Here is a 9,127-nt window from a genome sequence, read left to right on the forward strand (position 1 = left end):
AATCCATCCATCCATCCATCCATCCATCCATCCATCCATCCATCCATCCAGCATCCATCCATCCATCCATCCATCCATCCATCCAGCATCCATCCATCCATCCATCCATCCATCCATCCATCCATCCATCCTGTATCTGACATTTGATTTCACTCAGAGAAGTAACTCTAAGCTCTCTATAGATGGAGTTCCTCACCATTTCTCAAAGACTGAGTCCATCCACTCTAACTTTAGCTCAGTATCCATCCATCCATTCAACTGAGTGAGCTATAGACATTTCTGACTTGGTTAAGTTCAATGCTTTGTGGTGACCATCTAAAACTGGTTTACTTCAGTAGTTAATCTTTCAGAGCTGTAATACCAATGATTACTTTCTGATAGCTTCGTTGAAATCCATTCAGTTATTTATAAGATATTTTGCTATCAGACAGACACATCTGACTCTAACAGCCGATGCCACAATTTTAAACCACAGTCTCTCATGATCTGGTAACACTATGAGTATATTGTGAGTATCATTTGTAGCTGTTCCCACACCAAACATTAACTCTTTATCTTTAAAAGTGATTGGGTTTCATCCATTTTACTGGTGGCATGGCAGTGTAGTTGGTAGAGCTGCTGCCTCTCAGCAAGAACGTTGTTGAATCTAATCCTGGCTGGGGACTTTTCTAGAATGAATTTGCATGTTTTCTTCATGAATGCATGGGTTTTCTCCAGGTACTTTTGCGGCTACTGTCTTGTGATGGACTTGCGACCTATCCAGGGTGTCCCCCGCCTCTCGCACAGTGACTCCTGGCTATGGACACCAGAGACCCTCGCAACTTGGAAATGAAGAGGTGGGTGAAGATAATGGATGTACAGTATACCCACTGTAGTGTTTGCTAAAACTGATTAGCTATAAATGTGATCTTACATTGAAATTACTGAACTCCAAAATAACTCAAAATCTGTCCAGTGGTTTATTAGATATTTTACTGACAGACATAGAGATTGACTTCAACAGTTAATGCTAGTTTTAACTGCTAATGTGAAAGTTTTGAACAAATGTGTAGTGCTAAGTTATATGTTGTGAATGACTCAGCTGCTACCACGCAGGATATCAGTAAAACTTGATTTGTTGCAGCCATCTTTGGTTTCCTGAAGTCAGCTGGATGTTGTGGCCATCTTAAACTGGGTTGTTTCTAATATATTTTAATAATAAATCAATTGTAGATTTGCATCCAATCATAACTTTTAATAATTTGCATCAAAATACGTTCAGTGGTTCATAGCTTTGTAGCCAGACAGAGTTGACTCCAAAAATTAAAAGCAAAGATGTAAACAGGACATTGTGTGGTCAGTTGTGTAGTTATGGAGCTTTTCTCAGCTTTTACCAGACTAATTTTAGTTTAATGTCTGTAAAACTGAGTTAAAGTGTTTTATGTGTTTGCTAAATTCAGTTTGCGGCCATCTTGATTTGGATTTTGTCCAAATGTTAATCATTTGTATAAACTGTTCCTGTAGTTTATGAAACAATTTGGTAACATGACAGCAAATACATTGCTTTCCTTTCACCTTTTTGTATGTGTGCTTTCATAAATGGACTTTATCAGGCACATAATAGCCCGTCTAATGTAGACTCATTAGCCATGTAGGTACAAAGGAGCTTTTATGGTAAAAAGGCAGATTTTTACTCTGTTTCAGCCTGATCTTAACATTCAGCTCCTAATTATTTGGACAGCAAAAAGATCAGGCAATACAGATGGTGCAGTCAGGTGAAGTGTTCTCCCACCACTTCAGGGACCACAAGTGCTTCAGGGTTGGTCACGTGCAGTACAAGATGTAAGCTCAAATGGGTTGCTTAGGGAACAAAGACGTTCTGTCAACACCCAAAACAGTATAGTGCTACACTCAGAAAGTAAGAAAAGCCTTCGTTTAGATCATTTTTCAGTAACAACAAACAAACAAAGGAACAAAGAAACAAATAAAAACAAATATTACAAAACAGAAAGTTTACGATACTTTACTTATAAATTCAAAAAGTGGAACACAAGTTGCAAAAATAAAAACATGACGCAAAAACTAACTCTTCCATAAGAAGAAGGGGGAAACCACTCTCTGAATAGCACACATGCTACATGTACAATATTAAAAATGACAACAAATATGCAATCATTTAATATGGGCTGTAGTTTAGGAAAGCAGAAAAAAGAAAACAGACAAAAGCAAAGGTTGAATATTTCCTGAACAAATGCATTTCGCCCGCTTGCTGGAACATGTTTATTGAGCGAACACAATCCAAAGCAGGAATACTGTCACGTTTTCTGCCCTGTCATGCTCTGATCTCAAGCCTTGCCTTCCAGCTATGTCTGCTCTGCGCCTCTGCCTAATCACGCTCATGCCATGCACCTGTGCCCCGCTCTACTTAAGATCTCTCCACCCTTAAGGCCCCCATATACTCGGGCGTACTTCACTCCGTGTAGGTCCGCAAATACTTGAGGCGGTCTCAACGCGGACTTGAAGAGGATGTCCGCCGGACATGTCCACGCAAAGATACATTGTTCTGACCACGTGCTCGGTGTCGCAAAATAAACTGTCCAGTGAGACACGGTGTTCACATCGAACTGTTTTGTATGCAACACCAACCACTCTCAGATAACCGCTGAGAATCGGCGCCGTCGTGTGGATGTAAATGGAGTCAAATTTTGAAGAGCGTTTCACAGAGGAGATTAGAAAACATAGAAATCTATACGATACATCAATGAGAGAATATGACTTTCAGAGAGCAAAAAATCTGTGGGAGGAAATAGTTCAGAACCTGGGTAAGGACGAGGCACTTTGTCGAGCTAAATGGAAGTACCTCAGGGACAAATTTCTTAAGGCAAGAAAGAAGATGAGAGGAAAAATTGGGGATGGGGCAAAGGGAGGTGTCCCACCTATTTTTTTTATGCTGTCTTGGCTGGACACCTTTGTAAAATGCCGGGAGACAGAGACAATCTGTACTTTTGAGTATGAAGTCTCAACAGTCTACGGACAGTACACAGAGAGTCCGTGCGGCTCATGGAGTACACACAGTAGGCCCAAGTATGTGGGGGCCTTAACTCTCTGCCAGATTATCAAACCCATTGTGGAAGTACATGTCCAGTTGTCACAGCTCTCTCTGATCATCTTATCTTGACCCCACACCTGTCTTTAGGATTACCGACCTGCCTGTTACTATATCACCCTTCTGATCACTGTACCAATCTGCCCTTCTGAACCTTCGACTACGCCTCGCAGATCTCACTCTTGGATTTGATCTTAGACTTCTGATACCCTATTAACGACCACCAATTCCACATCTGATTCTCGCCTCTGGATATTACTCTGGATCACATCACTATCAAACCTGCGCCTCAGATGCAGTCCTGTCTGTGATGGTGACTTCACCATCTTACCTGCATAAGAAGGTTAGTGGCTGCTTTTCTGTTCACCTTCATCATCACAGAAACTGTCAGTCCACTAACTACTCATATCTCTGCAGATTGGGCTCACTCCGGGACTCTGACTTCCACCAGCAGCTGTTTCAAAACAAAAATTTTAAACCATTCCTGCTCTTCAGCATCTTGCTCAAATACAGTACACAATCCTTGTCAGAAAATTTCCTGTGCGACGCCACAAATATTTATCGAAGACTTCAAAAGACAGAAACATGTTCGCAAGAAAGGGGAAAAAGCACAATTAAAAAAATGTCATTCGTAAATTATTTTATTTGATTATTTACTTATTTATTTATTTCATTATTGTGGTACTGACAGAGAAGAATCTGTGATGTGGACCTCATGACTCCAGCCCGGTGTAACTCAGTACGGATACAGTCACAGAACAAAAGCACTTCTCACCGGACATGTTGGCACCTGCTGACTGCAGCTTTCAGCTCTGTGCACAGCCTCAAGAACCGGGGAACGAAATGTTGATGTCGATAACACCTGATGATGAAATCCAGCTGACAGTGAAACAAATCAGTCACGACAGGATGAAACATCTCTCCTGCTGAACCAGCAGAACACATTTTTTAACGCAAAACTTCCAATTTGACACAATTTTAACTTGGATCCTTTACAGTATGTGTGTAAATATCTTCTTGATATGAAAAACAAACAAACAAAACAAATGCATGTATTTTATTTCATGCTGAGAAGAGATGGAGCTATAGCTGGACCATTCTTGTTAAAAATGTTATTTGCAATCTTTTTCGATGTTATGAGATCTTGTGAGGTTTGTTTGTGCTCAGAGGATGTGTTGGAGATGACGCTCAACTACTACCAAACCTTTACTCAGTCTCTGTAATATTGACAACATTAGTCATTTTTTGTGTTGTATAAGATCAATCAGCTTGAACAGGGTTGAATTCAAGGCTTTATCTGTTGTAGATGTGCATCCAATGACTACTTTCTGAGCATTTCTTACAATTCTGTCCAGTGGTGCAATGGATATTTTGTTAACAGACAGACAAGGCTGATGTCATCAGTTAATGCTAAAGACTTCAGCAAAAACATGACACAATGCTTAGCCCTCTGAGTATATGAAGGGGGTGATGTTCAACTTCTAAAACACCAAATTTAGGTTCAGTATTTTTGTAAAATTCCCTGAGTTTGAACTTTGTTGTGTTTTCTACAACCACTTGGCTGCAGTGGCCATTTTGGATTGGATTGACTCCAAAAGGCAGTTATGTATAATGGCATACCCAATGTCTACTTTCGAAGAATTTCAACAAAATTTGTCCAAAGGTTCATGAGATATTCTGCTAACAACTTGAAATAGTTGACTCGAGTAGTTAAAGGCAAAGTTTTAAAAACAAATTCATCGTAATTTCCAGACTACAAGCTGCTACTTTTTGCACCTGCTTTGAACACCATGGCTTATACAAGGCTGCAGCTAATTTATGGATTTTTTTACACACCCGGGTGCTCACATAGCTGCCCAAAGCACATCTCTCTTGCAGGGTGGGTCCTCATGACTCAATGAGACTACCTGTATTAATAAAGGTAAAAACAAAAAGATCAATGAAATTATTGAACAGGTCATTGGGGAAGAGGGGGAAACACGTTCTCATCTCCCTGCGGGAGTTTCCCATCTTGTTGGGGCACAACGGAGTATTTGCAGTCACTCGAAACAAGTGTGAATCTTAAATCAAATCATATCGCAAATTTGCCTCAAGACAAAGTGAAAGAGACTGAGGACATGTGTGATGAAGTTTTTCTGAGGCTGTTCAATTCTGACACTGAAGAAGACGACTTTAGTGGTTTTAGTGCACAAGAGGAAGATGAAGATAGTGTTCAATGACTTTTCCTGGTAGGCTACTGTGTTTATTTATTTTTTAACCAGTTGTGTTATAGGCACTGTTTAGAAAGTCAAAATTTATTATACATATCTATCCATCCATCCATTATCTTTTACCCGCTTATTCCATTTTGGGTCACGGGGGTCGCCCATTTCCAGCAATCACTGTGCGAGGGGAGGGGTACACCCTGGACGGGTCGCAAGTCCATCACAGGGCCACATAGAGACAAACGAGACTAAAAAACCATTCACTTCCTCACTCACACCTAGGGACAATTTAGAGTTACCAATCAGCCTAACATGCATGTTTTTGGTCTGTGGGAGGAAACCGGAGCACCCGGAGAAAACCCACACATGCACGGAGAGAACATGCAAACTCCACCCAGAAAGGCCCCTGGACCGGGGTTTGAACCAAGGACCTGCTCGCTGACAGGCAGCAGCTCTACCAGCTGCGTCACCGTGCTGCCCTATACATATTTATGTACGTATTTAATTAAAAGTAAAAAAAAATCTTTCTTTGTGAATATCTCACGTTACAACGTGGACACTTGCGGCTTAAAAACAAGTGTGGCCCATATATGTACAATTTTATTTTACTTTTATTTACTGGGCGTGGCTTATGTTTAGGTGCACTCAATAGACCATAAATTACGGTAACTCGATCAGTTAATCCTCAGAGTTTGTGTTGTTAATCACTCTCATTTACTACCACATCAAATTTGACCTAAATATCTGTTGTCTTCATACATCTCCTCCTACATGTCACTGTGTGAGTGCAGCTACAGCGTGCATTTTCAGGACATTATTACGTGCAGTGTTCCCTCAGTGAGGACTGAACTAGGCAAAAGGGTCTTCTCCTACTCCGCTCCTGTTTTTTGGAATATCTTGCAAAAAGATCTGAAGCTCTCGACCTTGACCTCTCTAAGTGACTTCAAATATCTGCTAAGTTCCTGGCAAAAACCAATGCAGACATTTTCCTATTTTTAGTATTATACACTGCCCTAAAATCTAACTGTTTTTACATTTTCTTTTAAATACTGTTTTATTTTCACTTGTTGAAAAAAAAAATCTATTTATACGCATCATTTATGATTGTCTATTATTGTCTTTGTTGTCCACTGTTGTCATCATTCTTTTTTAAAAATCTGGTATCTCTTGTACCTGAGATTCCCCGAGGCTCAATGGGATTAACCAGTATAAATAAAGGTTGAATGACTGAAAAAGAAAACTAGGCTGAGTTGTCATTTTTGTGTTTGATCGGCTTGCTTATCTGTGGTGGCCATCTTGAAATCGGTTGACTCCAAACATCAAATTGCAGATGTACATTCAGTGAATATTGTCTGAAAGTTTCATTAAAATCTATCCAGTGGTTTATAAGATTTTTTTTTTACTAACACCACAGAAAACAAATACAATACACAGCCAAACACGGACAAAAAACATAGCTTTTTTACCCTCTGTCTCGAGCAATAAAAAGATTATATATTTGACTTAAAAATAAAAAAAACAACAAGAGCACTGATTCATTCTCATTCATGTTGACATATAAAGCAGCAGTCAGAGACTGGTTGCTGCGTTTCTTTCTCATGACGATGTATAATCTGATCCATGCCTCAGAGCTGGACCCCTTTGCAATAAATGATCACCATTCAAAGAATTTCACAGCCTAGCGTACAAACTCAACCTAATGACACCGGAACAGATGGGTGCTGATGTCGGCTCACAGAATCTCATCAGTTGTCTTTCCCTCTTCGCGCTGGCCTGCTTTAGCTCTGCTTTAGCTCTGCTCTGATTATGCCCCTGAACTGGATTCCACTACACTGCTATCATTTTGATTTTTGCTTCGTGAAGCTCCTGCACCTCCAACGCTCACACTCACACTTCACCTCGCACTGTGTCTGCCTCAAATCTGCAGCTTTTTGTGTTTTTCCAAACTCAGCTTTTGTTACACTGAGGGGCTTCGATTTTTATCAGACTGCACGTAGATGCCACACAGTACAGACAATGTGATGACATAGAGTGTTTTCCACCATTGTATATGATAATGTAGGGGACTTGTTCCCCCTCTTCTTTTACCAAATGGAACCATACCGACTGAATTCTTTATCTGAACAAACACTCTTGTAACTTAAATTCAAACATCAAAACAATCAAAAGAAACAATCCCAGTTACAGCTGAACCTTTAGAAGGGTAGTTCAGACCTTCTGAAGAGAGATTCAAGGTCCTTTATTGTTATTCGCATCACATGTGGTACATGAGATGGAATGAAATTGTGTACCCAAGGTCTCATTTACACCCAAAAATAGCAAAAAAAAAAATATATATAAAGTATAAAAAGAAACGGTATACAAGGATCTAAGATATACACGGAACACTAATAATGTAAAACAATATGGCATATTATGCAGCAGCCTATTGTGTGGAACAGATGTGAAGCGTTAATATCTTTATCTTTATGTCTAGAAAAAATTATGCTTTTTATTTAAACATAAAAGTTTGATTTTCTCCATAGTTCTCCATATTATTATAGGCTGACAGTTGGAGTCAGCCTCTCCACCATCACAGACCTCCACCTCCAGATGCAGGAAGAGGGTCACCTGCATCATGAAGGACCCCACTCACCCAGCACACACATTTTTTGTCCCACTCCCCTCAGGAAGGAGGTTGAGGAGCATTAAGTGTAGAACCACTAGACTGAGGAACAGCTTCTACCCTGATGCTGTTAGACTCATGAATCCCTAATCAGGATAATCACTGCACTGTGAAAAAAAAAAAATCACTGTAATGCCACTTTGATTGGTGATATGTGCTGCTGATTATCCATGCTGCTGATTATTTCATGCTGCTGATTTATTTCATGCTGCTGTATTCATTCGTACTCATCTACTCACACAACCTCATGCTTGTGCTGCTGTTGTTCGGCATATTGTTTTTGCACTATTAGTGTTAAGTGTATTTCTTAGTTCATATCTTAGATCTAATTGCTGTTTCTTTTTAACAATTTATATTTTTGCTATTGTTGGATGTAACTAGGACCCTGTGTACACAATTTTGTTCCATGTCATGTACTAAATGTGAAGTGAATGGTAATAAAACGTACTTGTACATAGATATAAGAAAAGTAAACTGAAAACCATCCTAAAGTCTTGAATTTAAACTCTGAAAGTTTGAGTTTCCCGACCTGTCCTAGCCGTAAAATCTGATTGCTCTGTTACACATTAAAAGTTGGGTTAGCTGCAGAAAGAAATGGTTTATTTTCACTTATGTTAAATTTTATCTCAGTGATTCCAACCTTTATCAGTGAACATGCTGCTGCCATGTATGGATACCTAAAATGCAAATAAATTCATTGTTTTTAGCTTGTTTTGCTAATTGTTAGTCTGTCACTGAGCTCAACAGTGAGCAAATCCTATTAGTTTTTCCAAAAGCAATACAGTCAAAGGAATTGTCTGATCATTTTGAATATTGCCATCTCCTGTCATTTAGTTGCAATGAGTTAGTACCTTTTAAAATGTGAAATTGGTTATATAGAACGACGCAATAAAAAACATGCTAGTGTTGCTAGTTACCATATTTTTCGGCCTATAAGCCAATTATTTTATGTGTGCATAATTTGCATGCCCTGTGTTTTATAGATCGAAGCAATGTACTTATGGATTTTTTTCCCCCGTATGTATAAACCATTTTGGCTGAGATATGACCGTTTTCATTCATTCTGACGAAAAAAAAATCGAACAGTACCATTATCAGCCACTAGATGGCAGCAGAGTAGTAGTAGTAGTCGTAACAGTTGTAGGCATGCCATAGTATAATGTAATTGGTAAA

Source organism: Nematolebias whitei, chromosome 7 (genome assembly GCF_014905685.2).
Source record: "Nematolebias whitei isolate Nwh7 chromosome 7, NemWhi1, whole genome shotgun sequence".
In the NCBI taxonomy this organism is placed as follows: Eukaryota; Metazoa; Chordata; class Actinopteri; order Cyprinodontiformes; family Rivulidae; genus Nematolebias; species Nematolebias whitei.